Here is a 24,251-nt window from a genome sequence, read left to right as displayed (position 1 = left end):
TATACTGTATGCCAGCTTCCTTCACCTTTTTGTCACTCAGGCTCAGTCATCCAGCCCACTCCACCCATTTTATTCTTGACATGGTGGTTTTCTGTCAGCTGCTGTTGTTCCTCTGTTGTCTGCCAGCACCAGCCCTGACCCATCCCACCTCCAGAGTCCATCAGTTATGTTAGTGGGTGTTGATCTCCACTCGTGGACAGGGTTTGTGTTCTTTCTATAGGGCTCCTGAGCCCCGTTATAAAGCAGAGTCTGTAACTGGATAATTGTTCAATTGTCCCTAAACACTTTCTAGGAATTAAGGAAACATTCTCCAGAATGCACAGCAGACACTGAGTATGGTGGGTGGGTATTAACTCTGCTCAGCCACGATATCGTTGGCATCCCTCATGTAAGAATTTTTATGTTCTGGTTCCTGTCTACCTCTCCAGGCTCCTCCCTGTCCATCCACCAGCCAACCTGAACTACATGCAATTTTCTAATAGGCCATGCACTCTGTTCTTGTTCATTCATCCAAACAAATGTTTGAGCATCTATTGTGTTCTGAGCTCACGAGACAGAATGTGACAGATGAAGATTCTGGGGATAGAATGAAGGTGCTTACATTCTGGTGGGGGAGGAACTGAAACAAACAATCACATAAACAAGAGAATATCATATGTCAATGGATACCGTGAAGAAAATATGCTAGAGAGTGGGCTCTTTATGCTGGGGACCAGGGAATTCCTCTCTGAGGAAGTGAGGTTTAATCTGAAATCTGAAGGACATCAGCTCACCTTGAGCACCTCTTGGACCAGGATAAGGAGTTTGTATTTTATTCTAAATATAAGGGAAGACACTGGAGAATTTTAAGCAGGGTAGTGATGTCTTATAATTTGCTTCTGGACATTGGATTTTAGAGGGGCATGGATAGAAGCAGGAAGACAAGTGAATTAGTTTGCCAGGGAAGTCATAATAAAATACGACAGACTGGGGGGCTTAAACAACAGAAATTTATTTCTCACAGTTCTGGAGGCTGGAAGTTTGAGATCAAAGAGTCAGCAGGATTGGTTTCTTCTGAGGCCTCTCTCCTTGGCTTGCTGACGGCCACCTTCTTGCTGTGTCCTCACTTGGCCTTTCCTCCATGCATGTGCATCCCTGGTGTCTCTGTGTGTGTCCCAATCTCCTCTTCTAAGGACACCAGTTGGAATGGATTAGGGCTCACCCTAAGGGCCCCATTTTAATTTAATCAATTAATTAAGCCTCTATCTCCAAATATAGTCACATTTTAATGTACTAGGGGTTAGGGCTTTATCATATTAATTTGGTAGGGGACAGAGGACACAATTCAGCCCATAACAACCAGTTAGGAGTTGTTATTAGGAAGCTATGGCCGAGTCCAGAGGAGAGAAGACAGGGCTTCTCCTAGGAGGTCATGTGAAGGTAGAACTAGATGGATTTGGAATACATTTTAGAGTAAAGTTAACAGAACTTGATGATGACATGTGGGCAGTGAGGGAAAGAAATGGGATCAAGGGTGACTCCTAGGCTCTAGCTGGGGCCATTGGGTGGACAGTGGTGCCATTTATTGAGAAGCGGGCTGCTATACCTTTGGACAGAGTATTTCCCTGTGTCGGGAATTTTCATTCATGCGCACCCACAGTCTACCCACCCAATGCCCACTCTGACACCCCACTCTTCCTTCTCATTCTGGCTAACTCCTACTCCTTCTTTAAAACTTCAGCTGGAGAGTTAGCTCCTCAGGGAAGTCTTCTCACCCTCTCCCATGCAGAGGCATCCTGGGTGAGTGCCTCTTCTCCACACTTTCTTGGTACCCCGTGCTTATGCCTGTACACTCATAACAATGTCTTTTTGTGGCTGGGTTGCTTCTCTGTCTCCTCCATCAGACCATGAGGACAGCAAACACGGCTTAGTCATCACCATATTTCAGGGCCTAGAGCAGTGTCTGCACATGGTCCACAACAAATATTTGTTTTTGCAATGGAATGAAGCTACTTGTGAGGTTTTAGTGGTCTCCATTATGCCTCCCAGCTGCCACTTGGCAATGGTAAGTTTTGACATTTAGGGAATTTTTCCACTTATATCTTTTCAGTGTTGACCACGGCTATGCTTTTTAAGGTGCTGGTGATGTCCGTTTCAATGTGTGTTTATTTAAGACAGCAACATCTGGGGGGTTGGAATGAGTAGAGCAAACTGATGATTGCCACATCTCAGATCCCACCTGCTTTAAAGGCTTCTCACGTGCTCGTGTTGGCTGTATTGTTTTAGCAAGATTTTTGATCACAATTTTCTCAGCCTTATTGGGATTTTGCAAGTACATTACTTTCCTTTGTTTTCATAAGTACCTTCAGTACAATATTAAATAAAGCTCAGATGATTTCTTTTCAAATAGTGCCTCTCTTAACGTCCCCTGAATTATTATTTATTATGATGCTAAGTTCCTACAGTGTAATGTAGGCAGTGACAGACCCATAGAAGATCAAGTTTTCTCTTGGCCGACACAGATCTTATACAGATGGTCCCTGACTTACGGTGGTTTGACTTACGATTCTATGACTTTACAATGGTGGGAAAGCAATATGAATTCAGCAGAAATCATACTTCAAATTTTGGTATTTCCCCAGACTAGCGATATGCTGTAGCTACTCTCTCATACTGGGCAGCAGCTCCAGCGACACGCAGCTCCCATCAGCCACGTGATCCCGAGGGTCCACACCCGATACTCCATGGTGAATTCCATTGTGTTAGATGATTCTGCCCAACTGTAGGCTAATGCAAGTGTTATGAGCATGTTTAAGGTAGGCTAGGCTAAGCTATGATGTTTGGCAGGTTAGGTGTATTAAATGCATTTTTCACTTAGGCTATTTTCAACTTATGGAGGGTTTATCGGAAGGTAAGCCCACTGTGAATCGAGGAGCATTTGAATATGGAATGTATTGATATGGAGAGTATCAGTACTCACGGCCAAATTCATGAGATAATGGGAATGAAACTTGAAACCGGAGAACCTGCTCTCAATTACCAGAGAGCTAATCAAAAGCTGTCAAACACACCTCTGATGTACACTAATTATAACGAAAGTCCCTGCATGTGGGTGTCTCTTCTTTGGGCTTTCTCTTTTTGTCTCCTTCTCCCTTCCATGTAGTTCTCTCTATATTCCCTCCTCACCTTTTTTTACCTCTTCTTTCTCTGTTCACTCACTACCTCTCATATGTCCCTGTTGAGGAAAAAAATTGAGAAAATAATTACTATACATATATTATACAACATACACGTATATGTGGTTTGTACATATTCAGAGTTATATGCATTGCTTAAATATACATATTGCTTAGTATAAAGCTTCATAGTTCCAGTTTTTAATTTTAAAATGGGTAAGTTGAATATTTTCTACTTCTCTACCTGTCAAAAGCCTTTTAGCTTTGTTTTTAATTTGTATGTGAGTCTTTCTTATTTATTTATTTTTCTTTCTAAGCATCACCTCCCCACTCCCCACTTAACCCTGCTGCATCCCTGCTTCAGGCTGAGCAAATAGAGGGGAGAGGAATGGTATGCGATGCGCTGAGGAGGAGCTGGGGGCAGGGACTCCCGGTCACAAGGAGTGTGTTCCCCTTCACTTTTGCCCTTTTCCCAGCTAGAGCTCTGGACCCAAAGCTTTGTTTAAAACAGGAGCTATATTTTCCTCCACAAATATCGGAAGCCATCTTTCCCGTGACAGGGGTGCTTTGCTCCCATCCAGAGCCTCATTTCTCAGGGGCTGCTTAAGCTGCCAGCTCAGCACCATACCCAGGGGGAGCCTTCCTCAGGCTCCCCCTCCTCACTGTCTCATCAGCACAAATGAACCAGAACACTCTCTGAAGTGACAGGACCCAGCAGATAGAGGCTTGATTTCTTTTGTGCGCATGGGTGTTATGCACAAGAAATCATTATTTTTCCTTAGATTGGGGTCATTTTCTTCCTTCTTTTACTACAGACCTGTAAATTTAATTATTTGGTCACTGCTGCTTTAATTAAAAAGTCTTACTTATCTTTAGAGGTTTCCTTTTTAAATTTCTAGAGATTAGGATTATCCACAGCATGTCAGCTCTTTTTATGTCCCTATACTATATGGTTTCTATAATGATATAAAATGAATTACGGAGATAGTTGAAGCTAATCATATTCTGCATTTCTCTTCTAATAATCCCAGATTACATTAATCATAAATGTCAGCAGTGTCTCTAGATGACTTCTTGACTTCTGACAAAAAGCCTTCATTTTGGCCCTTTAAATTCCAAGGTCAAGGAGAATGTAACATTCAGAATAATTATTAGCATTATTTTACCTTGACATTTCATCCCTGCTTCCAGTTTAACATTCCACCCAGGCAATGAAGACGAATGTCATCTTTCGATTCACTGGAGGGAATTACCCCAATTAAACTTGACTTAAAGGCTATTGGAAATGCTGTATTAATTTGCTGTTCTTCTTTAAAACAGAAAATATTTCATGAAGGAGAAGAATTTTCATTACAAGCATTAAGGATTTACCATGACATGAACAAGCAATTTTTGAATTGACTTTTTTCTCCCCGGGCTAGAATAATAATCACAGGGCACGTTGGCTGGACCAGGGTCGCCCTGTCAGTGGGCATTCCACTGGGGCAAGCCTCCTTCTTTTCCTTTTAGCTCAAAGGTCATCATTATAGGTTTGTCACATCAAAAACGATTAGAAGTGTCTTTTAGAGAGTCTGGCCTTGCCATATAGAAGGGTTTCCTGCCTGTACAATCTCTTGATTATACTTCCTCTCCCGAAACATTCTCCCACCCCTCACCCCCACACATTAAAAAAAAGTGTTGGGCTAAGGTTATTGGGGCATGTTCTAAAAAAGTCTCATCCCAAATTTGCTATTTAAGATAGGGGTGGTGAGCTACTTCCTAGAATATCAGCACCATGGAGACAGAGACCTTTTCTGACTTTTGAATGCCGTATCTCCCACCCGTAAGACAGACTCAGGGAAGTATTCTTGGTGTAAGTGAAAGGAGGCCGTAAAACACAGGGACTGAGATTGTGAGCTCTGGAATCAGACAGGCTAGGATTGATCCCCATTTTGCCATCTACTGGTCTTGTATCATTGTCCACTTATGTCACCTTTCTAAGCCTCAGTATCTTCATCTGTAAATGGGGATAATTGTACCAACTTCATGCGGTTATTGAGAGAATTACATGAGATAATGCATGTAAAGTGCTTAGTTCCAGCGTGGCAAACATGAAGTCTTCCCCGCTATGCAGAGATGGGTCAGGGCTCATACCCTGATCTCTTCCCTTGTCTGTTTTCTCCTGGCAGTTACCCTGGGGTGGGTGAAAAAACTAACTATCCATGTGCTGGGTGGTTTGGGGCCTGTATTCTATTGCAATTGTTCACTTTCCAAGCTTCAGTCATGAAGTTGTAGAAATCTAACCTCCTCTCTAAGATTCTGAGGCAGAATTCCTCAACCAGTCCTTCTTGACAGAATGGGATTCCTAGTCTGGCCACCAATCTTAGCTTAGCTTAGTGCCTGGAGCAAGTTGCACTCTGGATGCTTGTCTATTTGGACTGCATTTCTGAACCTGACCTCCAGTCCCTCAGAATGGGGCCTGGCTCACCGGGATCTCACCTATACCTTTGCAGCAGCCTTGCCTTCCCTGTTGACCTTGGCAGTGTCCCCTGGATTTGGACGGTGTTAACCTGCCTGACCCCCATCTCCTGTGATGAGTGGCCTGACATGGGACACATCCATCCCCCTGCAGTCTGGCCTGACTCTTGGTTTCAGTCCCTTGTAGTTGTCATTTCAGATAGCCACCTACCACTTGCCACTCCTTGATGTCGTCTCCTGCACAAAGTTCATATTGCCAGGTAGTTGGGCTTGTCCTACTGTCGTGTTCATTATAGCAAGGAACATTTCTTCCTAATGCTACTTGCTCACATATGCAAACAAAATAGCTTGTTCTAACATGCAAAAAGGTTAATAATAATACCCACGGACATTTAACAAATGTTGACATTAAGCTGTATTTGCTTCATATATTAAAAGAACTGAATGGTACAGATACAGATGAATCCCCTTTCCAGATCCCTTCTTGGTACCAATTCCTCCTTGTCTCCTTCCTTGGGGGGAGGCACTAAGCTGAGGTTGGTCTTTTCCCTTCCACAGATGTTTTTATACGTTCACTGTACATTTAGATATCCATAAGTTACATACCACATTGTTTTGTGTTCTAACATTTTATATAACTTACATTTTTTTAATGTATTGTGCTAAATGTATTTGTTATAGGTTGAATGTATTGTCCCCCCTAAATTCATATGTGGAAGTCCTAACCCCCACATACCTCGGAATGGAATCTTATTTGGAAAAAGAGCTATTGCAGGTATCAGTTGAGTTATAATACGATTATACTGGATTAGGGTGAGTCTCTGTGAATGGTGTCCTTATAGAAAGAATGTCATGAGAAGAGACAGAAGTACCGACAGAGGTAAGATGATGTGAAGGCATTATCACAAGGTGAGGAGCCCTGAGGTCCCAGAAACTAGGAGAGGCAGGGAGCAGATTCTCTTTCACAGCCCTCAGAGGGAACCAACCCTGCCTGCGTCGTGATCTCAGACTCCCAGCCTCTAAATTGGTGAAACGATACATTTCTGTCATTTTAACGAGTTAGTCTGTGGTACTTGTTATGGCAGTGCTAGCAAACTAACACAGTATCCTTCTGCAAAGGTGCTTTCTTTGCCTCATAGATATGCTTTCTAGATTTAGCCATGTTGGAGAAAGCAGCCCACCACCCCTATCTTAAATATCAAATGTAGGATTACAGGTTTTTTCAAAGAACATAGCCCAATAGCACATGAAGCTCTTGTTTATTCTTTCATTCAGTAAAAATATACTGAGCACCAATTATGTGCTAAACCCTGGGGAGAGAGCAGGGAGGGTTAGTGAGCTAGGGAGAAAGTCTTTTAGGAATGAAGGGAAGTGACCCAGGCTTTGGACGTATGCCAACAGAGAAAGGCAATGAATAATGTGTTCGATGGCATGAATGTAAGCCAGTGGCTTCTAGGGAGAGGGCACAGGCTATTGCTTGGAAGTGTCATATTCTGCAGCTGTTGGAACGCTCATTCTCGATTGCAGAGCTTCTCACACTTCATCAGCCATCAGGATCGCATGGAGGGCTTTTTATAACACAGATTTTTGGGCTCCGCTCCCAGGGTTCCTCATTCAGAAGGTCTGGGTGGAGACCAAGAATTTGCATTCTACAAGTTCCCAGGTGATGCGAAGCCTGCTGGTATAGAAAACACACTTTAAGAACCATTAGGATATATTGCATTTGATGACACTCATTGTAGTTTGTACGCGTATTTCCTTTTTTATTTAATAAATTAATTTTCAGCACGATTTTAAAAAAAATCTATGACATGTCCTGAGTTGGAAAATTTTTGCTCCGATTTTTTAAGTTTCTGTGGGGGTTTTAGACATTTCAGTGTCCCTGGAACAGCATTTTACATTAGTTTCTCAGTGAGTAGCTCCCACACCATGCAGGCAAGATGGGTTCAAAGCCCACACTTGTATATATTACAAGCTTGGGTTTTATTTTCCATAGGACTGGTGGTCTTTCCCCCTTCCCATCTAAGCCCCTGATAAATGGCAAGCTTTCTTAAGCTTTTTTTTACTGCTGCTTTGAGCCTGTGTGGAGTTTTGTCAGCCCCTGTTATGGACTGAATTGTATCTCCCCAAATTCTATGTTAAAAACCTAATACCCAGTCCCCTAGAATGCGATTGTATTTACATATAGGGCCTTTAAAGAGGTGATTAAGCTTAAATGAGGTCATAAGGGTGGGGTCCTGATCCCATAGCACAGGTGTCCTTATAAGAAGAGGAAGTGACACCAGGGAAACGCGGGTGAGAACACAGGGAGACAGTGGCCTCTGCAAACCAGGAAGAGAGGCCTCGAGAGGAACGAAATCTGCTGGTACCTTGATCTTGGACGTCCAGCCTCCAGGCCTATCTATGAGAAGATAAATTTCTTCTAAGCTACCCAGTCTGTGGTGTTTCATTATGGTAGCCTGAGCAGACTAATAGTACAGCCCCTTCCAATCGCTGGGGTAGCTCTTCTCATGGGACGTTATCTTCTCATCACTGTCTAAAGGTAAAGGCTCTACTTCTTATCTCAGGGCCACTAGAAACTCACTGCTCTGCATCTGGGAACTTTGGAAACCCAGTGAAAATCCTGGGGGCTGCTTCTCATCCACTCATACTCACTCCTCTGGCTTTGATTTCTTTCATTTCTGGCACCTGATGGCTTCCTGTATTTTCCTTGAAATTCAGCTCTCCCTCTACATTTTTAAATGTTAGATTTTATCCAATATTTGGGTATCTTTGTAACTGAAGGAATCCAGGCCACATCAGGTTCATCTGCCATATTGCTAGAAGTTCAATATTACATTCTTTAACTAATTAAACACTTTCTTGCATCCTATTTGATGTACATTTCATCAATGGTTTTCATAAGATAGTATTATCACCCTCAGGTTACAGATGGAAAACTAAAGATCAGAGTGTTAAAGTGATTTTCCCAGTGTTGATAGTTAATAAATAATGGGACTTATTCTGGAACCTACCAGGGCTCCTTCCACCCCACCCCAGCACCTATTACAGCCAAACTGCAATGGTAGCCTTTCTATAAAGTATGAGTGATTTTCTAGTTATACAGAATGGAGCTTTGTTTGAAAAGCCAGAGAATATGCTTGAAAACTCTCCAAATTTCAGAAAATACTGCTAAAATTCTTCCAAGTAAAGCTGTGAGATGCTGTCAGAAACATCTACATTTGACTGTTTCTCTTCCATAATTCTAAAAGCAGCTTTCGAGAATCTGAGAAAACTCTCTTCCACACCATCCATGTCATCAGTCCCAAGAGACAGATTTTCATTTCTGTTTATGCCTGAAATTTAGCAGAAATTCTCTATTTTCTTCCCGTAGATTCTCGTGCCGGCATCCAAAGGATTTTCCTCTCTAGGATATAATCTTGGAAAACTTTAGCATGCAATGTGTATTATGGGGTGAGGAGTAGGGAAATATAACTTATCCATTGGGATATAGATTCTAAATGCTCAGCTTAGAAATAGATTTTAAGGTGAGTTTTCTCCTTACGCCCATGGGCTTGGGTATAGATAGATCCTTGGGTATAAAGTAGGTCCTTTTTGGAGAGGAACATTTCCACATTGAGACAGCATTCTCTCCTGACTTAGCTCTGTTTGCTGCTCTGCATTTTGTAATTAGGATCTTGTGATCTGTCTTCATCCTTCACCCCCAGCCTGAGTTAAGCAAATTGAATGTTCTCCTTCCCCCTGTAAACTCTAGAAAGATCCTCTAGTTTCATTTAGACTCTCTCAGTTCCTGCCCTAGGTTCATCCCATTTCCATTCACCTCCAGCCTTTTTTTTGTCTTAATCTCACAGACGCTTCTTGCCAACGCCCTTCAGTCACTGCCTTTCCTGAAACTCATTTCCTGGCTGGTCTCAAGAGAGCCACAGTGGATTTACATTTGATTCCTTTAGCTACTTATCTTTCTCTCTTCACATCGGCTGCTGGAGGGCCTCCAGTGAAATTTGTGGCCCGGCTTTTGCAGCATACTGGACCTTATCACATGTACTTTACATGCTTAAGTTGCAGACTTCTTCCAACTGTTGCCTTCCCTCGTGTAATTCTGTTCCAATTCCCTTACTGGCCTTTTTTATTCCGTTACGAGGAACTGTCAGGTTGGTAGGCAAAATGTTTCCACATTAAAAGCTTTCCTGAATAAATACCAAAGGTCATTAGATTTTGCTTTTTTTAAAAAAAATATGGAACATTCTATTTTTATTTATTTTTGTTTTTTTCGTTCTTTTATCTCTTTTTCCTTTTTTACATTTTCTTTCACTTTTTCTTATTAGTTTCAGGTGTACAAAACAACATAGTGATTAGACATTTATATAATTTACAAAGTGATAACCTTTTAATAATTAATAAGTGTATTACCTAGCTGACACTGTACATCGTTATTACAATATTATTGACTATGTTCCCTATGTTGTACTATATATCCCATGACTATTTTTTAAGTTATAGTTGACATTCAATATTATTTCATATTAGTTTCAGGTGTACAGCTAAATCTAACTATAGTTGGTATACAATATTATATTAATTTCAGGTGTACAATATACTGATTCAACATTTATATACCTTATGATGTAATCATCACACTAAGTCTGTCACCATGCAAAGTTATCAGAATATTGACTATATTCCCCTTCACTTTTTTCACCCATCCTCCCACTCCTCTCTCCTCTGACAACCATCGGTTTGATCTCTGTTACTATTAGTCTGTTTTTGTTTTGTTCTGTTTATTGTTTTTAGATTCCACATATAAATGAAGTCATACAGTATTTGTCTTTCTCTTTTTTCTGTGTGACTTATTTCATTTAGCATAATACTCTCTAGTTCCATCCATGTTGTTGCAAATGGCAAGATTTCATTCATTTTATGGCATATATATGTAATATATATCTATTATATATATAATAGATAATAATAGATAGATATTATATGTAATATCTATCTATCTATATCTATATCTATATATCACAAACATCTTCTCTATCCATTCATCTATTGATGAACACCTAGGTTTCTTCCATTGTAAGTAATCCTGCAATAAACATAAGGGTTCATATATCTTTTTCAATTAGTGTTTTTGTTTTCTTTGGCTAAACACCCAGAAGTGGGATTGCTGGGTCATGTGGTAGTTCTATTTTTAATTTTTTCAGGAATCTTCATACTGTTTTTCATAGTGGCTGCACCAACCAAGTTACAATCCTACCAACAGTGCACTAGGGTTCCCCTTTCTTCACATCCCTGCAAACAGTTGTCATTTGTTGACTTTTTGATAATAGCCATTCTGACAGGTGTGAGATAGTATCTCATTGTGGTTTTGATTTACATTTCCCTGCTGATATTGAGCATCTTTTCATATGTCTGTTGGCCATCTGTATATCTTCTTTGGAGAAATGTCTACTCATGTCCTTTGTCCATTTTTTGATCAGATTTTTTTTTTTTTGGTTGTTGTTATTTAGTTGTATGAGTTCCTTATATATATATATTTGGATATTAACCCCTTATTGGATGTATCATTTGTGAATATTTTCTCCCATTCAGTAAGTTGTCTTCATTTTGTTGATAATTTGCTTTGCTATGCAGACGATGCTTAGTTTTAGTTTGATGTAATCCCATTTGTTTATTTTTACTTGTGTTTCCCTTGCTGGAGGGGACATATCCAAAAAGATATTACTAAGACTGATGTCAAAGAGTTTACTACATATATTTTCTTCTAGGAGTTTTATTTTCAAGTCTTTCATTTAAGTCTTTAATCCATTTTGAGTTTATTTTTGTACATGGAGTAAAAGAGTGGTCCAGTTTCTTTTTTTTTTTTTTTTTTTTTTGTATTTCTTCAGTTTTCCCAACACTACTTATTGATGATACTGTCATTTCTCCATTGTATATTCTTGCCTTCTTTGTCATAGATTAATTGATCATACAACCAAAGATTTATTTCTGGGCTCTCTGTTCTTTTTCATTGATCTGTGTGTCTAATTTTGTGCCTGTACCATGCTGTTTTGATTATTATAGCTTTGTAATATAACTTAAAATCAGGGAGTATGATAACTCCAATTTTATTCTTCCTTCTCAAGATTGCTTTGGCTATTTGTGGTTTTTTATGTTTGATAGAAATTTTAGGATTTTTTTTTCTAGTTCTGAGAAGAGTGTCATTGGTATTTTCATAAGGATTGCACTGAATCTGTGGATTTCTTCAGGTAGTATGGACATTTTAATGATACTAATCCTTTCAACTCATGAGCACTGTATATTCTTCCATTAATCTGTGTTCTCTTCAATTTCTTTCTTCAGTGTTCTTAATTTTTAAAGTACTTTTTATTTTCACAAAGTAATACACAAACTTGTTATTACAAACAACTTGTTTAACTATTACATTGTTTTGTACACCTGGAACTAATAGTAATAATAATAATAATAATAATAAACTTGTTAATGAGAGTTGTTCATAATTTCAGAGTTTAAAAATGGTTAAGAGGGTAAATTTATCTTATGTGTATTTTACCACGATTAAGAGAAAACCCAAAACAACTTGTCTTAGATTTTACATATTTTTGCAAGCTGCCCAAATCCTTTTCTGTAACAAGTCTACTTACAAGTTAATGTATAAGGTGTCTGCATTGCCACCATTCCATTCTGTCCATCTGACACTGGCATACAAAGTCTACCTTTGCTTCTATATGCATGTGTTTTTCAGGGACACAGAGCTATAGTCACAATATGTGTTTGAGGCCAAAGGATTCTTCTTACCTACATGCATCATGATGCTTCTTTTTTGTCACCCTTTCAGTGCGTCAAAGGAACGCTATCCAGACAGATGTGGATGCTCAGGGCCAAACACTCCTTTATGGTCCTTGTTGCCAGGATTGTCCCATTATAGTAGCACCCCTGTCTGAGTTCTCAGGCACACGCCATACTATAGCTAATCATGGAAAAGAAAGTGTATGCTTTGGAGTAAGGTCCTCTAGCTCTGTTTTCTTCTAATATATTAAAGAGGAGAAAACAAGGTTGAGGTCAAAGCCCACGTGGTCCTGTCAGCACAAAAGGCATTTCTCAACAAAACTGTGCCTGAAGCATCATGCTGACAAGAAGTCACGGGGATATCAAAGCAACATGGAGGTGTGGTCTCTTCTCAGAGACAGGGGATGGGGGGGGGGGGAAGATGCCGCTTGCACCTGCCCCATGACCTTTGATGACTACCTCTGGCTTCACTGGGTGCTTACATGCTACCCACACACACAGCTGGCCTTAATTATGCCAGGAATCTGTTTAATTGTCTAACATGATTTAAAGCCTCTCAGGAGATTCAGGTGATTATTTCAAGCTGCAGGAATTTCCTACAAAATGGCTGGGGGGATTCAAAAATCAGAAACATAGCAACACTTGGATCATTTTTGAAGTGCATCTATTTTTATTTTCTTCCTGAGACGAATGAGCTTTTGGCAAAGTCTGTCCCTAAAATGATGAAGTCCAAAAGAAGGCAGGGGGCCGAGTGCACTAGGAAGTAAAGCGGGAAACAGAAATCCAACTGAGAATATTTGCCTGGGACTGCCTGTGTGAGTGAAGCCTTGGACAAAATAGAGCTGTCCTCATGTGGTAAGAGAAGCCGGATATTTACTGATAGCTCCTTACCTCACAGTAGTACTTGGTTCCAGCAGCGGCTTGTGCAAATGATGAGAAATTACAGAGGTTTCTGCATCTGCAAATTAAATGCTCTTGGAGACTTTTCTAAACACAGCAAAAACATCATCCAAATAATTGCTATGAAGGAATTTGGCTTCTCGGGTGGACTTTAAAAGTCTGTTAGCTTACCAAGATTTCCCATCTTTCCATTCCTACTGATGTATGTTGGCGAAGAAATCAACTAATAAAGCCACTATATTTGTCGTGTAGTTTTACACTTACCTCTTCTCTCACTTAACCCATTTGGTGAGTCCTTGTTTTTGTGTTTCTGCTCATTTTCTTACCTCACCTTGAAAAGTGCTAGCACCTACATGTCTTAGAACAGCCAGCCACGTTTGATAAGCAGTCAGTGTTTGGGGCTTTTCTTATTTATTTATTTTTTATCAGTACTTCTCAATGCATTCTGTGCCCTCGGGTATTAAAAGAGGGTGATGATGGATACTACTTACGTTGTGCCAGGCACAATTCTTAGCTTTTTAAATAAATTAACTCATTTAGTCCTCTTAGAGTTTCTATCATTATCCTGCTTGAATAATGACATCCAACAGGAAGCAGAGGCACAGGCTGGTGAAGGAGCTCGCCCAGTGTTTTCTAGGAAAGCTGGGAGGGGAACCCAGGCCTCACCCTGGTCAAACACACTGGACTCACTGCCGGTGGGGCCCCAGAAATGGTGTGCTGTGGTTGAACAACCAGGTTTCAAACAAACCAAAAGAGAGTCCTCTGACTCCTTGGTTTAGTACTCTGGCTGATTTCAAGCTGCCAGTGGGAATTCACCGGGCTCCCAAGCTTCTGAAAATGGAATCATCAGCTCATACTGGCTCTGCATAACATCTGTTTTCATCAAGAACAACTGAGGGATGGTGTATATGCTGGGTGCAGCTGCTTTGACAAATATCCCCACGACTGGACGTATAGGGAGACTTTCCAGGGCTGGCTGGCTGCTTTTGGGCCCACCTCCTGCCTCCTCAGCCAGTACTGACTCCTGGCGCTCGTCCCTTTATGACGTCTCCTTCATGTTGTGCCCGGACTCAGGAAGAGGCCTGTGAGCCCCACTCTAGGGTCAGGTGTGGGAGGACAGGGGCCAGCTTGCTTAGACAAATAAACACACAGGAAAACGAGTGGGATCTTTCTGGAGAAAGGGTGGTTCTGCTCCCTCCTTCTCTAGGTGACAACCTGGGTTTAATGAAGGTAACTGCCTGTGCCAGGGCACTATTGTTAGTTTATGACAGACCCATGTCTCTTGAGAAATGGGCATTTATTTTAATACTATTAATAAGGACATGTATGAGTACCTCTCCAACCCCCAAGCTGATTTTCACTGATGCCTGCCCTTGATTCACAAAGAGACCAGTGGCACACGGGCAGTGAACTGTCAGAGAAGTGCCCAGCAGGAAGGGATGGCAGCCTCCCTGACCAAGGCTCTGTGAAGGACAACACAGTTGACCAGTTTCCATACTTATGTTAAGACTCTTGCTTTGATTCTTTAGGGATTGACCTTGTGGCATTCACATTGTGTCTCAGTACAGCTTTCCTTGACGCCCTGGACTGGGCCTGCATTTTGCTTGATGTCCACAAGGTCCTTAGAAATGGCTTAAATCCATACACATGGAATCAGCCCGTGAGTTTTCTGAAGGCAGGGGATGGGAGAGTTGCTTGTGGCAGCTTCTGCTGAGGTTGCTGCTGCACAGAAAGTGGATTTGGGGTGAAACACATGAGAGAACCAGAGTAGGTTTTTTAATTTTTGATTGATTTGTGTGTTTTGGAGGTGTTTTTGTTGCTAAGGGGAAACCTCCTCTGTGTTATATTATCATTTTTATTTTCATGTTATACTGCTTACCGTACTGCATTTCAGCTCTGCTCTCTTGTTTCTAGTCTTGATTTCCACTGAGAGAAAAACCTCATTCTGTGTCATACGACATTCAGGGAAAGAACTGCTCTGAGGGTGTGAGTGGGGCGAGTGGGGGCCTCACCTTGGTGCAAACCAGTGAGGCAAGAAATGACCCTCTTCATCATTCCTTCTGTGTCTGTGCCTGGTTCCATCCTAGTGGCTAGGCACCTTCATCACTGCTGCTAAGGCTGGACGAGCTTGTTACACCTCTCCCTGCTTCCAGAGGGTTCTCTCTGAGTTTCAGACAGAATGATTAATGGCCCTTTGGGCCAACCCTAAAAGACTGAAGAGACAAATGTACCTCATTCATGGGGAAACAAGCCCCAGGACATATGTTATCTAGGAAAAATGAGATGGCCAGTGAGCTGTTTCATTGGGTATTTATCAGATGTATTCTTTATTGTAGGATTTTATTTGGTTTTTATATACATGTTGTGGACAGAAAAGGGATGTGTGTATTTTTGAGAGAAGTTAAAAGAAAGTAGTTTGTCGTAGTAAGTTGATTATTTCTGCATGGGGAAAAGGAGACAAACTGAGAAGGATGAGTAAAGCTGTAGGTTAGTGAAAAAGAAATATTAAGAAAGGAATTTTATATGAGAACCCAATTATGCTTACCCCCTAACTCAACATAGACTACTAATTATATTAATTCAGATAGAAGCTGAGGTGGATGGATATATATATATATATATATATATATATATATATATATATATATATTTTTTTTTTTTTTTTTTAAATGACCCTCTATAATGGCTGATGAGGCACAGAAAATTTATTTATGAAACTCTTACTGTCCTCCTGGCCTCTAGAAATTTTTAGGTAGTAATTATAATTTACACCATTATATTCTTACAGCCTTAGCCCCTATTAAACCTTAAAGTTACAGTTCCCAGTTATACAACTAACAGAAATCAGACTGATAGATGACACTTGATTGTTTCCAATGTAAAGTAGACTGGCCATATTACATCAAAAATGTAAATGGTTATGTCCCCAATCAAACTGGAATTCTGAATTTACCCAATCCTGGCACATCGTATCCACCTCAACAAATAACAATATATGGTATATGGGGAGGGGACATTTTTTGGGGGAAGGATTAGAAAATTCTTCTGTCATGCTAACTGATTTCTATTGTAGTGATACCAGGTTTACAGGAAATACTATAGGAATATAGTATAATACAAATTAACTTGGCCTGAGGTTAATAAAACCCATGATAATATTGATACCGAAAATCCAATGCATTGGGAAATTGAACTTAATCCTCCCCATGAAGTCCTTTCTACGGAAACTAGTAGGCCAAAAGAAAAATTAGAACTTCTAGATCATAAGGTAATAGAGAGTCTTCATTCATCTGGCCAAACTTATCATAAGGTACAAATAGCAGTAGATGAGGGAGGAAAACATATTATTAGTTTAATAAATAATTATGATAATGCATGTAAAGAGTTCTTTGGTTGGCTAGGATGTTTGCTCCCCTCAGACTCATATTTGTCTAATATTGGACACTTTCTGCTCCTAATCAGTGTTACTGGTTTAATACTATTGCTCTTGGTCCTAGTTTGTACATGTTATACTAGATGCAAAAAAAACAACATAAGACAGACAGAAAAATAAACTCAGATCTTGATAGCTCAAAGATAAAAAAAAAGATCCAGGATATACTTAACAAAGACATATAGGATCTGACTGCCTCCCATTTGCTCACCTTTTCTTTTAAATAAATAATTCGGCCTTGACTGCCTTCTAAGGTTATGGTCATGCCCTACCCAGAATGGTCCAACATTCAGCATGACAAATGCTAACACTAAGATTTCCTAGGAGTGAGTCTTCCTAGCACTGTGGCACCACGCTATCCAACCAAAAGGTTGGTCATCAATGCATCCTTCAGATTGACTTATGACCAAAAGGGGGAAATGTGGATGGAAAAGGGGCCACATGTTAAACCTGACAAGCTCAGGAGACTGAAAATAACCCATAGGATGGTGTGAACATAAAAATTCCTAACTAAGGTGGGCCATGGAGGGAAGTCACATTCTTGGCCTGTAGCTTCCTTGACAAAGGTCAATCTTTACCTTAAGTGAGCCTGTCTGTTGTCTTTTTGCATCAAAGATAACATACCTTTTGCAATGTAGAGTAATCCCTTTTTTCGGACCCCCCAGGGGGCACAACCCACCACACCAGAGCAGGAAACTACAAAATCTGTCATTGTTATTTTGTTCCCCAAATACCACCTTTATGTGCTGTAAAATGCTATTAACTATCCTTTACCCACCTATGTAAAAGAAGTGTCTGTCTCTCCATTTTGCTTTTTATCCGATCCCAGAGATTTCCCCACTTTGCTTTCTACCACCTCCTCAACCTACCACCAATGGATTTCATGTAACCCTCCTCCTTTGATTCTAATGTATAAAATAAGTTGCAAAATGGCCATTTTGTGGAGCATTTTCTCAATCCGTTGAGACTTTGCTTCCTGGCAATTGTCATCAGTTTGGCTCAAATAAACTCTTATAAGCTTTCTCTTAGGCTGGATGTTTTTTTTCATTGACAAAAAGCAAGTAGGATTATATTGTATATACAGTGTTATAATCACCTTTTTAAACTTAATACAAAGTGAGAATTAAGCAGAATACTTTATGGAAAACATTGTAACATACTACTTAGTAGTATCTACTAAAGAAAAGTTAGTTGTTGTAGTCATTATTATTTTCTTTCTGTCTCAAATGTCATTACCGATTTTATTTCTAATTATAAGCAATCCTATAATGAATATTTTTATAGATAAAGCCTTTCACAGCCATTATTATTTTTTTAATATAACTCCTGAGAGGAGAATTGCTGGGTTGAAGGATATTCACTGCTTCGTTAAATGACTCTTTACTGAGCCTTTACGCTCGGCCAGCAACTATCTCAGGAACCAGAAATAACCAGCAGGATAACGAGACATACATGGTAACTGCTCTGGCGGAGTTACCTCCAGGGAGACAGAAAACAAGTAAACGATTATAGGAACCAAAGAAAAGCAAATCCAAATGGCTAATAAACCTATGAAAAGATGTTTAACCTCCCCAGTAGGGAGGGGAAAATGCAAATTAAAATAACAAAGAGGTGCCACTTTACACCCACTAGATTGACAAAATAAACTAACAAACACAAACGCCAGCCAGGATGTGGGTGCTCTCGGATTTACAAAGCTGGCTGAAATGTGAATTATTGTTACCACCTTTTAGGAAAGTAATCTGGCTACATGTATACAAAATAAAGTATACATATACTTTAACTCAGCAATGCAGGAGTTTATCCCACAGAAATAGTATTTAATAACATACATATGAAGGAGAGCTGAATATGCCCCCCAAAATATGCCACGTTGGCATGAGGATAATTTTGAGCTGGAAGATTCATAGGAGGTCTTCTCTGCCCTCCCCCTTTCTGTGTCATAGAAAGGCCTAAATTTCCTTTGTAAAGGTATCCTTCCTAACCTCTCCCGTAGCAGGAAGAAGAGGTGACTCTTATCACTGGAGACAACACTAACTTGAGTCTGCATAAATGAATATTACTAAAATGACCATTGTCTCCATTAATCCCCCCTATATACCTAGCTTTCTACAATTTACCACCCCTAAAAACCCAGATACCTTTTCCTTTATCTTATCACTTCTCCACACTTTATCACCCTCTGTTAAAATGGTATGTAAGCCCTGGGACCTAACCACTTGTTTGGATTTTCCATTCTTTACCATGAAACTTCGGTGTGCATGTGTAATATACTTTTTCTCTTGTTAATTCGTCTTTGTTTCATTCGCAGGCCCCTGGAACTGAACTTGAGGGTAGAGGAAAGGTTTATTTTCTCTTTTTCTTTCCTACACATTCAATAGTATTTATTACAGTGTTGCTCATAGTAGCAAAGATTTGGAAACAAAGAGATCAAAAGAGGAATTATGATATAGTCACTCCATGGGAATTTTTATGCATTTTTTATTTCTCGTGTAATATTATCCCATATATATGACATGTGATGAGAGAAGGAGAAGGAGAAAGGAAACAAATATTTTACAAACATGAAAAGGCATGTTTCTCTTTCAGTGACACACAAGCCAGCAAACTCATAAATATATGTATAAACTTGTGTGGTTATATGATCAAGGAGAAATGTGTATACTAATGCAGTATTAATATAGGTTACTGCAGTATTAATATAGGTTATACCTTACCTTGTATTACTTTTGTAAAGTACCAAGTAAAGAGAATTTTAACAATTAGCGGTTTTTCACTAATCCAATACGACAGAGCTGATTGAGAGTGTTCCGTGAGCATATAAGAAGCACCTAGCCCTCCAACTCCAACTTCAATGTGTAGTAATATTATCCACCTGAAGGGCTGGCTACAGGCTAGATCCTTGTCCAGGGATAAAGAGCCATGAATGGGCACACCTAACAAGTCGTGGCTGTAATTACTGGTCATTGTTTTTACTGTTAGATAGTATTCACTTGGATAGATGGCTGTTTCTTGGGCTCACTGTAGTTAATGAAAGAATTTTAACCAAGGCACAGAATTCAAAACAGATTATATGTAGGGCAGAAAAAGGGTCACTTTTTAGCTCTGGAGCATTCCGCTCTCTGATCCTCCTAAGTCCTTCATCAGTACGGTTGCTACCTTCCCTTTACCCACACAGCAGGATTGCCAGCAGGAACACATGAGATTAAAAATACATGGAAAATGCCTAGCAGAAAACCTGGCACATGGTAAATCCTCCAAACATGTTCCTTGGTCTGAATCTGCCCACTCAGTCTCACAGAGCCATCATAAAGAACAAAGGAGGAACAGATGTGGGGGCGCTTTGGAAAGTGTGAGGCGTGATACAAAAGGGAGGCAATAAGAGAGGCTGCGAGAGAGCCAGTTTAGGACCCAAGGGCCTTGGCATTCCCTTCAGTTCTTGGATATGCTCTTTGCATACTGTCACTGCAAACTGTTTCACTAAGTTCAAGAAATCGGTTACTCGTCTCATGGCCGGAAGAATGAGGAACTGGATGAAGTGAAGTGCTCCACAGGAATGTCTGGCACAGAGTCCTGATTTCCAGAACTTTCCAGTGTGGCAGGTGTGAGATTGTGCAGTCACCGAGAGCCTTGCCAAGGAGATTCGGTGCTAACTGCTGAACACCAAGGGGAAAGTCCCTCGCTGGGCCGTGTGTGCTGTTAAAGGCGAGTCACAGAAGAGGGTACAATAAATAGTTCCCAAACACTTTGCAGGCATTGAGACTTGGCCAGTTTCAGCATCAGAGTGTTTTGGCATGCTCTGAAGTGTGGGGCGAAAAGCGATGAGACGAAGCTTGTCTCCTAGCATTCTTTTTATAATGTTCTGTGTGTATCAAGTGTCTCAGAGGACAAGGTGAAAATATTTGAAAAGAAAAGGAAAAAGGTACTGGTTTATATTCACGAAAATGAAACCTTTGAGTCTATCTCTTTCCCTCTATATCCACCTAAAACACAGCAAGCGTTCCAGCTTTTATCAAATCCAGCTTTAATTATGCTGCGCAATTTTTTTCTGTATGCTTTGACCTTGAGGTCGATATATCTGCTTCCAAACAGTTTCCAGTCCCAAATCTTCTTAGAGAAGAAATGGAGCTTTGTGATGGCTGGATGCCCCCACATGTACACCAGCTATGTACAGGAATGAGGCAAGGGCACCCTTGGTCTGTAGGTAGGTCAAAGTCAAAGGCTAAAGGTCAAAGGATGAGTCCATAACCAAATATATATATATATTTCAGTTTTGAGTTCTGAGGTAAAAGTTTTGTCCTGGTCTGCCTCCTTATTTACCCCTCTTTAATCTGCCCCTTCCTTGCTTGATGACCTAATTATCTTAGGTTAGTCATGGTGGAAATCCTGTTAAATAAGTGACCTCTGCCAAAATCCCCTCCTGTTCTTACATCCTGTGGTCAGCAGAGGTAGCCGTAGATAGTCATTAATTAACCCGTTAGTGCTTTCTATTTCTCTTGGCCACAAACTCACAAGGCTTTGGCGTAAAAAGAGCAGCCACTGATCTCAGCTCAGTAGTATCCTGGGATTATGTGAAGAAGTATTCAGAAAAATTGAGGGTACTGTGCAATCACTTAAAAAAAAACAAAAACCGGTTGCAAAATTGCTATAGGTCAGCTCTTTGGGGTGACTCTAGGACTGGCTCTGCCGCTGTTTAGGAGGGTGTGTAGCTTCATCCCTCCAGGCCTCCTTTTTCTCATACATAAAATGAGGAGATTGAATTAGAGGACTCTATGGTTCTTCTTTAAAAAAATCTAAGATTCGATCATTCCGCTGACCTCAGGCAACAGTTTAGGATTACCAGATGTAGTAATATCTGGGACATACTTATTCTAAAAACTTATTCGTTATTTATCTGAAATGTAAATTTAACTAGGTATTCTGTACTGTATCTGGCAACCGTACAATAGTTAAAATATTGTTAGGAGGAGAACAGCTACCCCTGGCTCTGTTCCCTTGCCGGGTAGCAAAGGGGACAAGCAGATAGGGCCTATGACAACAGGTTCCCTCCTGCCCCATCTCTCCTGCTAACTCCGGTTAGAAAAAGGCCCCATCGTCCCAGTCAATGTTTCTCGGATCAGGGACATGTCACACTAAATTCTTTGGGGGCAGAAAAGCTCAAACTTGTATTGGATTTGGCCTTATTTCCAATCAGCATTCAAAAAATAAATAACCAAAAAACTCTTTCACTACAAAGAGAAAATTCTTTTTTCTTTCTCCATGGAATTCAGTTCTAACACATGGCCAAGCAGGTAGGTTGCTCTTCAACAGAAAATCTTGGACATTGTGTACATGAGAATAAAATTCACTCCGTGAAGGTGACATAGCACCTTAGTGAAAATAGGAGTTGTCAGAATCTAGAAGCAGGATTTGCCTTAAAAAGAAAAGGGGAGAAATTACATCTGTACAGCATTTGATAGCTTACAATTTTTTTCTCACATGGTTGGATTTAATTTTTACAAATAACCCAATAAAGGGGATGTTGTGTTAGTTCAATTTTATAGGTAAAGCATTTGGCCTAGAAATGTTATTTACTCAAATTCCTCAGCTAGTAAATAATGACTTACCCAAATCCCTCAGCTAGTCAGTGGAAGAACCAGGTTCTTGAAACAGTGACCAGCCTTCTCTCCACTCAGATGCTCTGCTACGTGAAGACACATCTTAGAAGGGAGTCATGGATTGAAAGGGTCCCTGTGGAATTCAGAAAGAAAACGTCAATACCTTTCGATGCTTTTGGCAGAAGGGTAACACGTCAGTCTTCCTCAGCCTCCTTTTTGCTTCCCCGCTCTTCTAGGCCTCTCCAAAAAGCTACAAAGCAGGGCTTTGGGAGCGGGCTGGTAAGAACCAACCAGTCTGATTAGCATTGTTTCAACAAAGGAGGAGACTGCCGCACTCAGGATGTTGAAATGAGAACCTAGTAGAGATTCAGGCGAGCCTCTGCTTGCTTCCTTTCCCTCCAGTGACGAGGCTGTGCTCAGCCCTGGCGGCTTGGGAAATAGAAAAGTTTGAATTCAGAATAGGTAATAAAGAACACACATATTTCCTACCAGTGGCTTTAGGAAAACTGCACACACTCTTCTTTCTCTCTTCTGTTGTCGATATGGGAACACACCCTGAGAGTGTTTGATCAGTGGCTAGGAATAACTCAGTCGCCACTGGTCAAATTCATTTCTGTGTTCTCTGGATGGATGGACTAGACTGGTTTCCAGGGGCTGTTTGTGCCAAAAAAAAACTGGAAAATGGACCAGGACTCTTTCTCTACAAGCTTCCCTATACGTCTCTGAAAAAGACCAGCTAGTCTCAGGGCTTTAGATACTAAGTAACACTGTTTTCTTGTACATTGAGAGTCTAGATGTTTTCCTGTGCAATTTTACAGTAAGTTTACTGATTTTATATCTTATTATTTAATTGTTTAGCTCCTGGAAAATAAATTGCATGCATCCTGTATTCTGTGTGGATAACATTTGTATTTATTCATTTCCATGTTTTATATATTTATATATTTTTCATCACCTTATGAGGAAGAATAAAACCCACTGAAACCATATTAGATCAATGACTTTAAGAAAATACATACTAGCTGAGATGATGGGGGACTTTTCAGTTTCTTCTTTCCCTCTCATAAATATAAAATCCCTTAAAACGATTATAACAGAAAGGAAACCTTCACTGCTGAAGCCTACATCTAAAAACCAATCTCCACAACTGCTTCACAGTCTCATCTCTTTCTATCTGTTGACAAACAACACACATTAACATAATTGAGATAATTAAGGGCAGTGCCAGGTACTGTTATCATACAGGCTTCTGCAGTTCAGGGACTGCCAATTTCCGCTCCCTTCTAACAGCCTGAAGGCATGGAGATTAACACCTACAAAGTGTGGTGGTTTGAATATAGATGGGGGGAGAGAGACTGGCTGCTTCCTTTGATTAAAACATTAGAAGAATAATTATTACAATAGTGAAATGGCTTCAGCCTTCTGTTAAGATTTTTTTTTTCTCCTTCAGTTTACTATCTCTCTCTGAAATATTTTTTTCATTTCTCCATATGGCAAATTACTGTCATTGAAAATCTTACACTTCAAGTTGAACACATTTTGTGTAGAGTGAGTTAGTGGTCCCCAAGACCGGGTAATTTTCATTATTGCTGAGGAGAGGCGAATATTACTTCTGAAGACCCAGCAGGCATTTTATTAAACAATTGTACCAGCTGGAAAACAAATTATTGCCTGTATTTGAAACTACCATTTAGAAATCGAATGCTTTCATTTCAATGGGAAGTAAGTGTTAGGACCAGCTAAGGTTCTCATGTCCGTGGATTTCCTAGCAGGCCAACCTAGACCCAAATCATGACCAATGTTAAGGTTGCTGTTTTTATACCAAGGATTGTGATTGCTTTTAACTCAGAAGCTGATTCCACTGTCACTCTTTCCTCTGTCTAAGGCTTTGCAATATTTATGAAGGCATAAAGGGAGGGAGAC

General features: G+C 40.2%; 1 long non-coding RNA gene across 2 annotated transcripts; it reads right to left on the bottom strand.

Annotated features, from left to right (window-relative positions):
• Positions 1-6,854: 6,854 nt before the first annotated feature.
• LOC141572395 (uncharacterized) lies at positions 6,855-22,929 on the bottom strand. 2 transcript variants are annotated; one of them, XR_012497758.1, is made up of 5 exons: positions 22,818-22,929; positions 22,338-22,461; positions 13,290-13,356; positions 12,408-12,579; positions 6,855-7,290 (listed from the first exon to the last, which is right to left on the bottom strand). It is a non-coding gene; the product is annotated as an uncharacterized LOC141572395 (long non-coding RNA). The 2 variants fall into 2 exon arrangements; XR_012497757.1 differs by lacking the exon at positions 13,290-13,356.
• Between the last annotated feature and the right edge of the window lie 1,322 nt (positions 22,930-24,251).

This window comes from Rhinolophus sinicus, linkage group LG06 (assembly GCF_036562045.2).
Source record: "Rhinolophus sinicus isolate RSC01 linkage group LG06, ASM3656204v1, whole genome shotgun sequence".
NCBI classification, from domain to species: Eukaryota; Metazoa; Chordata; class Mammalia; order Chiroptera; family Rhinolophidae; genus Rhinolophus; species Rhinolophus sinicus.
Note: the sequence above shows the minus strand (reverse complement) of the source record. Positions and strands in the feature narration are given on the sequence as shown.